Source organism: Lutjanus erythropterus, chromosome 9 (assembly GCF_056507025.1).
Source record: "Lutjanus erythropterus isolate fLutEry1 chromosome 9, fLutEry1.hap2, whole genome shotgun sequence".
NCBI lineage: Eukaryota > Metazoa > Chordata > Actinopteri > Lutjaniformes > Lutjanidae > Lutjanus > Lutjanus erythropterus.
The window spans coordinates 36703427-36713173 of NC_139325.1; positions in this window are offsets into that span (position 1 = coordinate 36703427).

Here is a 9747-nt window from a genome sequence, read left to right on the forward strand (position 1 = left end):
AGGCATCATCAACATCATCATTTTAGCCCTACTGTAATGGAAACAAGCGCTCTGATTTTCATTTTTAACTTTCGAGAGACTGGAGTTTCTCAGGTAAAACGTGGACTGAAGCAGTAAAACACTGAGCTGAAGGTTTTCACATGAGCACACATGAGAGTCCAATATACCAACGTACTCTGTAATTATAAACAGTCACTTCACAAATGACTTAAATACAATTTACAGTCAGATGTTTTTCACTGTGGAAGGAAAACCTGTGTGGAAAGGAACGTCTGTGTGTTTCCCATCCAAAATACAGATCAGAGGGGCGGACTTGAGTCAGACTCAAGTCACAAGTTTGATGACTTTAGACTTGACGTAAAGGGACAGTTCACCTCAAAGTCAAAAACACATGTTTTTCCTCAGGCTGGTTGTGCTATTTATCCACCTAGATTTTTTTTTGTGTGTGTGTGTGTGTGTTGCAGAGTCATTTTAGATATCAGCTGTAGAGATGTCTGCCTTCTCTTCAATACGATGAGACTATATGATACCTGGCCTCTCAGGCCAGAGGGAAAATATGTGTTTTTGATTTTGGGGTGAACTGTCCCTTTAATAAAATCAAAACCACACCTGCAACTTGACGTGGACTTTAACACCAATGACTTGTGACTTCACTTGAACTTAAGCCTTCTGACTTGAAAATACTTGAATCAGCTACAGGTAACGCTTTGCAGGAAGTCGACACTGTAATTCCCAGGATCCCCTTCGTTTGAGCCAATCAGACAGCATCCAATCAAATCGCAGGACGTATTGCCAAAGATAATTATGTTGCCGTACAAAAACTGTGACATCATCAACAAAGAATGCACTGCAGCGTGCAAAACAAGCAAGTCGAAACAGACGGAGACGCGACAATTTAGACTGATATGAAGATAGTTAATGAGCTAATGCTTAGCTAACGTTAGCTGTTGTAAGACCTGATATCTGGGTTAGTCTGTGGTGGGTTCGACGGGCCCCATCAGCCTCAAAAGGGGGACATTAGGGACCCCAGCCACTTTACCCCTCCCACTGACCTCCACTCAATCAATAATCTGGACGGAGGGATGTTGTTGTTCATCTCAGATCATGAATATGTTCTCTGTTTATGTCAAACTGTCAAGATGTTCTCCCCTTTTTTAATTTAAAGTGGTAATTTTTCAAATATTTTCTACATTCTTAATCCTCAAAATATAAATATTTTCAAGCTGAAGATGTTCCTTCTGGTCGATCTTGAATGTTAAAGATGTTCTCGAGTCTCTAGACTTTACACAGACTTCAAAACTAAAAAATGTTCTGCTTTTATCCATCTTTACCATCTGAAACTGTAGGGAAAAATATCTATCCTTATTTTTTAAGTATTTCTTTCCTATTTTCCCTCGTTCTATGAAGATGTTCTGTTCTGTCTTTTTGTTGTTCTGTTGCTGGATTTGCTGATCATCCCCTGTTCCATCTGCGTGCTGTGACCTTTGACCTCCCACAGTCCGGATCAAGGGTGCAGATCTCATTACAAGCCCTGGACTCATCTGCTTGGACCTCTTTAAAACACCAAAGTCGCACAATAACACAAACAAACTAATCAATCGAGGCAGCAGGAGACCAGCAGCTAAAATTACAGGGTTTTTTAAATGGAGTCTAGTGGCTTTGAAGAGAGCGATATAACAGTAATTTCTGTTTGAACAAAAAATATTTTACTCTTAAACAACAATTTGAGTCTGTCAGTAGCAAAAACAAGGGTGGCATGTCAGGAAAAGTTTGGGAACCACTGGCCTCAGGGCTTTTATCCAGTCAGGTACTGGATTCAAAATACTGAAATAACCCTCTGAGGTATCAGGATGAATTAAACCTTTAACTTCTTCTCCCAAATTTAGTGTGCAGCCGTTCAGACCACTGAGCAGGATATAGATATACAGGGGGAACTTAAGCAAGACGTTTAAACGTGTTTATGTGTGAATTCCATCGACGAGGATAAAGAAAAAGCCTGGCTTATTTTATTAAGTCTGGCTAAGTGAGAGATCTGTCCCATGACTGTGGCTTAAAGGAATCCCTGCTCAGTAACCGTGGTAACTGATGCCACTGAACTAGCCTGCTCAGTAACCATGGTGACTGATGCCACTGAACTAGCCTGCTCCATGGCAGGTTAACTGTCAGGCTTAATTTATCTGTGTGTTAAAGTCCCCGCAAGTGTCTTTTTGTGCTCACATCATGTCTATCTGTGCAGAAACACAAGTTTAGACCTTTTTCTATGTGACCAAGCATGAATTTACATGTTTACTTTAGTTCAATAGAACATATTCATTTTTTAAAAAAAAAGTTAAGAAAATAATGTCTCACAAATTTCAAAACCCCTTCATATTCCTTATATAGTTTAATCTGCAGAGTTTGTTCTGCGGCTGAGAAAAAAAATCACTTGCATTTTCTCTTCTTTTTGTGACATCTTGTCCTCTTTTTAACAGTCAGCTGTTCTGGGCTTCTTCCGCTCACAGCGCAGCTTGTTTTAGCCTGGTTTGAGTTAGCGCTGACTACGCCAGGCTTAAGTTGAACGGCGTGCGCCTGAAGTTAACTCCAGCCAGACTTTTTCCCCTTAGGCCTTGATTGGATACCTCCCTGGAATCTGTTTCTATAATTCTATATTTTCAATTCCAGAATTTATTTAGAAATAACTTACAGTGAGGGGGACTACTTAATATTTTTCAGAGGTTTGGACGACTCGTCCCCTCCGACCGCCAACGTCCCGATACTCAGCTCCCTGCAGACTAAAGTTGCCTCAGCTGAAAATCTAAAATGTAGACAATGAACTTCTGCCTCTAATTGGCACTTTGGCAGCTGTGAATTGTGTAATAAAACGACGTCATGACGACAGACAGGGTGAGCCAACACTGTCACAGTCTGCAGATTCTTGTCTCAGCTTGTCCTCATTTTAAGTCCTAGTTTAATTTCCCTTAAGCCAGACAAAACAATATCAGAATATATAGGTCCAAACTTTGGACCTGTTTTTCAATTGACAAAATTGTGACATATATATCCTGGTTTTTATTGGTCCGGTATGATCAGATCACCTGATTGGCTACTAAAATTTTAATTTGTTCATCTGCAGATTGTTTTTTTTTTTTTTTTTTGGCTTATTGATTAATGGTTTGCATGACAGAAAAAACAGCTGACCGTCCTCACTAATGGAAAGAGGAAGCATCCCTTAATATTCTGTACAGTCGGTTCTCTCTTGCATGTGTTTCAAAAACTAGACATTAATCAACCCCAGCTCCAAAACAGAGCGTCGGTGCAGAAAGGAGGAAGCTGTTCGTCCTGCGTGACGGGACGGGAAGGGCAGTCAGCAGTTTGTATGTTGACAACACGCGGATCATCCACAGCACGGAAGAAACACTGAGGACATTTAGTCCCACGATCCAGCAGATGAGATCTGAGTTTTTATTAAGAATTAGCTCATGTATGTTTATTTAGAAATTATAGAACTATCACCTGACTGAAAGGTGTTTCAGGCCTGTGGTCATGTGACACTGAGTGATGATCTAACATGGTTTATTCCATTTCAAACGTGCACCTGTTAAACACAGCAAAAATGAAGTTTACCCTCTGGGAAAACTGCTGCTGAATGTTTTTCATGACTTTACAGAAATACATCATTGTCATCTTCACTACAGTTTGAGAGGATGGATGTCAGTTTCATCTCTGAGCATCCAGTGATAGTGTAGCTTAGCATAACAACTGGAAATGGATTTCTGCTTTCTCAAAAGTAAAAAAAAAAGAAAGTAGAGAGACAAGAAAAGCAGAGAAAAGACAAAATACACAGGAAATGGATCCATTTTCAGCCACAAATGATCACAAAAAAAATCTGTGATATCTTGTTGGGACTGGCATGCATGCTAGCTATGCCTTTATCAATAACTGGGGCGAGTTATGCTAACATTAGCTATCAGTCTAATGTTAGCATAACTTGCTAACATGATCTGTCAGCTCAATGTTAGTTGTAAGGAAGTTAATATGCACACACTTTGTTCTAGTTTGAATTTAGCCATTTTAATTGTAATATGCAAATCGCAGTTGTTGATGAGCTAACATTTTAGAAAGCTAACGTTATCTAGTGCAATGTTAACCTCTAGCCTTTAAGCTCTATGAGGGATCTCTCTAACACTGAGGAGTGGTTGTAGTTTGTTGTCTTCCCAGAATTAGTTGAGAGGTTGAAGATCAGTTTAATCTCTTTATGTCCAACAGATTAGATCTATTATACTGTTAGCTTGGCTTTGCACGACGTAGAGTAAAAATGAATGGTGCTAAGATAGCCATGGGCATTATCAAAACTGAGGCTATATTAACAGCTAGCAATGTAATGTTAATTTCAGTGCAACCATTTTGACAGTTTTTTGACCATTCAACAGTATTTTTAATTGATTATTCGACCCTTAAATGCACCGACTACAGACTTCAGCTGCTAATAAGCTAACATTTGTCGGATAGAAGGTTTAACTTGTCAAACTGCCATTTTAGCTTGCTAGCTAGCAAGCAAACAACTAGGGGTAGGCTAATATTGATGAATATAATAAAATTTTGGGAGGTCTGCCAAAAGGTTTGTAAAAATCCACCGTTTAGTGGATTCAGATTATAAAATGAATGAGGAGACATTATAGTTTTAGCAGGAATAGGCTCCATCCTGCTTCTGGTCTTTGTTATTCTCGTATTTAGACTTTCTAACCGTCTCCTCTCCTGTTTCCGTCTTCTTTTATGATCCTGACTATCTTTTCTAACAGTCTGCAGTGTTTTTACCCCTCACTGTCAGACAGGCTGAGTTACACTCGAGTGTGAAATGTGCTGGATTTGATAAATGGACCAGAGGGGAAAGGGTCGACTTTTAAAAACACACCCCCATTAATATATAACCCTTATTTCCATAAAGATATTCAATAGTAATACAAGATTTAAAGACTGTGGGTGGGGTCACCCTTAAAAATAATGGTTCAAGTGGGAACAGAAAGTGGTTCTTCGCTGTGATGTCACTGAGGAACCTTTTTTCCCTTATCTTTATAAGCACGTTTAATCTCTCATATTGTCTTAATATTATTTAATATGAGCTGCAAAAGGGTTTCCCCCCACAGGACAATAAAGAGATGAACTAAACTCTTAAAAACATTAATTTTGTCTTGTTTTATGGCATTAAATCGCTACCAATCACCAAGGAAATATCATACATATTAAATAACGAACCGTGAGAGCTGCTGAGCTGTTTTTTGACATTAGGTCATCTCATCTCAGCTGGACTTGAACTTGCGTCTCCACCCTCTGTGTGAACAGAGCTGCTTCACTGTCACCTTTGTCCTTAATCCTCAACTGCAAAAAGTGAGAATCTCTCCAGGCAACAAAACAGAAACTCCCCCCAGGGGCATAAATACAGACAGGCAGTTAGTGTTATATGTTTAGTTATAAGTGCAGGCAGCACAGTGGCGCTGGGGCCTGTGAGGTGCAGAGAGCAGCCCCTCAAATAATGTCTTAGGTGGCCGTTTGCTATACATGCCTTCAAAAAGGTAACCCCATCTCTGTCATGATTTTCTTTTTTCTTTTGTGAAATAGTCAATAGCAATCTATGCCAACTTTATTATTCCACATAAACTACAAAAAACTATAATGATTTAAAAAAAACAACAAGTATTATTAAATTAAATTAATAATTTCTTATTCTCCTTGATATTTTAGTCACTATGGCTCATCATAACAGGGGCCACTGGGGCCCCGTCGCACCGCTGACTGTTGCCCAACATCCATGTGGAAAAACACACAGAGAAGCGGGACACTGGGACAACATGTTACTCTAGATTTTTCCGTTCCAAACAACAAGGTCACACCTGTACTGTTCTGACATCACAACACTGATACGGAGTCCTTCACCGCTCACTTCCTGTTTTCTTTTTTTTTTTTCCCAGCGTGTGTTACATCACACCACCTCCGCTGCACTCTGACCTGCAGTCTGGAACTGTAACAGGGGAAAAAAACCACACACACCAGGATTCTGGGAATTTTCTGGGAATGGAGATCACAGACAGTGAGATGTTATTTTTCCATACATTTTATTTTTGATCATTTTATTGAATATGTGCTGTTTGAAGGGGCAGAGAGGGCAGGTGAGGGGCAAGTGATTTTTCATGCTGAAGCCTTAATGTGGTTTCTGCTCCTCAGGCTGCTCTTTCATTACATAATTTTACTTTCCTTCATAACTTACAAATAACTTGAAATATATTATTCATCTTTTGGTTTAACTAAAATATATAATATAATTGATATATTTTCACTAATAAGGACAAGACTGTAACATTAAAAATTCAGCGTTACTGCTGCCTCCTTAATGCATTTTAAATTGATCCATCATGGTTTTTGTTTTATCTAAATTTGGTGTAAAGACGACCTTAACTGAGGCAGCGATAGACCAACAACTCCTGTTTTTACCAAAGCAGTCTGGTTGCTTTCAAGAAAGCAATATTTGACTTATTTGCCAGGAAGACTACAGATGAAACTTTGTTTTTCTGTCTATTTTCAGACATGTTATTAATATATGATGTCCCTGTCAAATAAAGAAAGAAACTGAACTATATAACAGTGTTTTTCCATCAAAAAAAAAAAGGCTGTCTGACTGATACCTCATACGACCCTTCAAAAAAAAAAAAGTTTATATGAAAGTGGTGTGTGCAGATATTTCTGTGTTATAAACAGATGTTTGTCCCCTGCTGATGGACGGTCTCATGTTCAGCTTGTTTCATATAAACTAAGACTAAATGGAGTCACATCTTCCTCATTAGCCGTTACTACGGCGCTGATGGAGCACACAAGGTGTCCGGTACACTCTGTGTGTGTGGGAGTGTGTGTGTGTGTGTGTGGGAGTGTCTTGGACAAAATGTCCCGCTTGGCCAACATAATAAGCGATCAGTGTTACACATCACATTCATTGGTCATAACATGCACAGTCGGCTTCCTTCTGCTGCGTCTTTACATAATCTGGCTAATGTTTACTGTGTGTGTTGCACAATTCTGTCCTGTGTGAACACAGCGGGGGGCCAGTGACTCTGTGTTGTTGTCCCTGCACACTTATTGAGTAATTTATATTCTGCAAAGTGTAGGCTGAGGATAATTCTGGAAAAAATGTCCTCAGTTGTTCAGGTACTGTATCTGTTTGGGCAGGTGAGAGAAAGATAAAACAAAACAAAAACAGTTTGATCGCAATATCGAAAAAAAGGATTTAGCGGCAGAAATGAAATGTAATATTCATAAATGTCTTTTCACAACAATTGCTGTGTTTTCGTCATATCACAGTTTCACGGTTCTCCTTCATGTTTGGAAGGGGAGGGCGAGACAAAGTGTTTTACAGTCTGCAGGTTCACTGCTGGATGTGACTAAATCCTACACACTGCTCCTTTAATCGCATTTAAAAAGCAAATTAAAAAAAGATAGCCCTTTGATTGCTTTTTAAAAACTGTTCTAAGATCCAAGAGAGTGTGTTCCACAGTTTACGGCGATACAACCAGAACCAGCTTCACACGATTTCTTGTGGAACACTTCCAGAACTTCTAAATGAAAGGAAGTGAGATCTGAGAGTTATTTAAAAATAAAAACAAATCCTCCAAAGCACCCTTTTTCACACAGCGTAGTTTTCTGACAAGTTTTTATTTTTACTCTCTACTTTCATTTTAGACCTCATTACTCGAGTAAAGTTGTACACGCCATCAGCCTCTCGGCCTGTTTTCACCATCTCGTTCAGCTGTTGACTATTGTTACCATGGTGATGAGTTGTGTCAGTCAGGTTTCGGTGAGCGGTCTGCCGCCGTCGATCAGGACGTAAACATGCAGAGAGGAATGTGGGCGGGGCTCAGAGTAACACACTGACCTCTGTGGTGTGACAGTTCACAGTTTGACAACCTGCAGGATCACTAACACACACACACACACACACACACACACACACACACACACACACACACACACAGCTGTGGGCCTGTACACATGAGGAGCCTGCAGCAGTGGAGAAAGAAGTACTCAGATCCTTTGCTCCAGTAAAAGTACTATTACTACACTGTAATAATACTCTACTGTAAGTCCTGCATTAAAAACCTTTACTTAAGCATTTAAGTGTTATCAAAGTAAAAGTATGTGCAGTGTTTTACTGGTATATCTGATGATTTGGATTGGATTAATAGTACTTTATTAAAAAGCAACTAATACTCTGAGTAGTTTTGTAGAACAGTACTTTGTAATTTATTTATAATCCAAGGGCCGTGTTACAGAAACTTCCAAAGTTAAGTCTTTAATTAAAACAGGAAGAGTCTATTCTAAGTTTATTTTTTTCCCATGAAACCACTGTTAGCTAACACTACCGTTAGTTAACATTACCGTTAGCTGCTGCTAGCAAACACTACTGTTAGCTAATGTTAGTGAACACGACCATAAGCTACTGTTAGCCAACACTACTGCTACCTATTGTTAGTAAACACTACCGTCAGTGAACATTACCATGAGCTGATGTTAGCAAACACTATCATTAGCTACTGTCAGTAACCACTACCGCTACTATTACCATGTGCTACACCACCGTAAAGAACTGCTGGCAAACACTACCATTAGCAACCATTAGCTAGTTAGCAAGTTAGCACCTACTAATGCAGGTGGAAAAGTGAAATTTTGGACAGCTCAATGTTTATCATTAAGTTTGGATAAGACTGACTGAGGAACTGTTCGTCCGTAATTAATATTTTCCTAATTACCATGGTAACCAAACAGATAAGGCTGTATATCTGGAAGTTTCTATAACCTGAAATGTGCCATTAAGCATGAGAAGCCTTTACTTTTTGTACTTTAAATTTATTTTCATGCTGACACTTTTGTACTTTCAGTTCGGTAAAATTTTGAATTCAAAACTTTTACCTGTAACAGAGTATTTACTGTTGTATTGCTATTATTATTACTATTACTATTATTGCTTTATCTTTAATTACTATGAGGAAACTACAAGTGTGCAGGGGTGGAGGAGAGTGTGATGCTCAGACAGATTCAGGGCGGAGTGACACTTACACTCCCGATAATCTTTGACGTGCAGGACCACAGACAAACATGTGAGCACGCCCTGGACAAGAACGCACAGCGAGAGGTGGAGAGCGTGATGAGCTGATATCACACTGACGCTGTGAGACAGTGAGGAGTTTGTTAAATCAGACATGTTTCTGCAGAAAAAACGGCCTGAAGTCTGCAGGAGAAATGTGAAAAGTGACATCCTCCTCCTGAGTTGCATCAGCTGAGACCAGCAGAGCAAGAGGCGGGACAAAGGGCAGAGAGCCAGCAGCTCATTGGCTCACCTCGATGAACTGAGTTCTCTGCTGGCTGCCCTCCAGCCCCTCAACTCATAAACTGACTTAATAATAGAGGTGAAGTCATAAAAAATGCTGCCGGTTTCCTTTCTCCATCAAAATAACTCAAGGAAAGAGCAGGAAGATGACAGAAAGTGAGTCACTGCTTGGAAAATAAGAGTCTGACTGCACGTGAAGAGATCCTCCACTTTAAATGAAGACACGTCCTGTGATTAAATGAGAAAAATAACCAAAAGTGAACATATAATGGTGCATTTCGACTGTTTACGTACAGATGTTGACAGGGTCAGTACACGTCTTTATAGGGAGAAATGAAGCTGCTAAGAAAACCTACTTATATGGAGACAAAACAAACTTTGTTTCTTCAGATCTCATT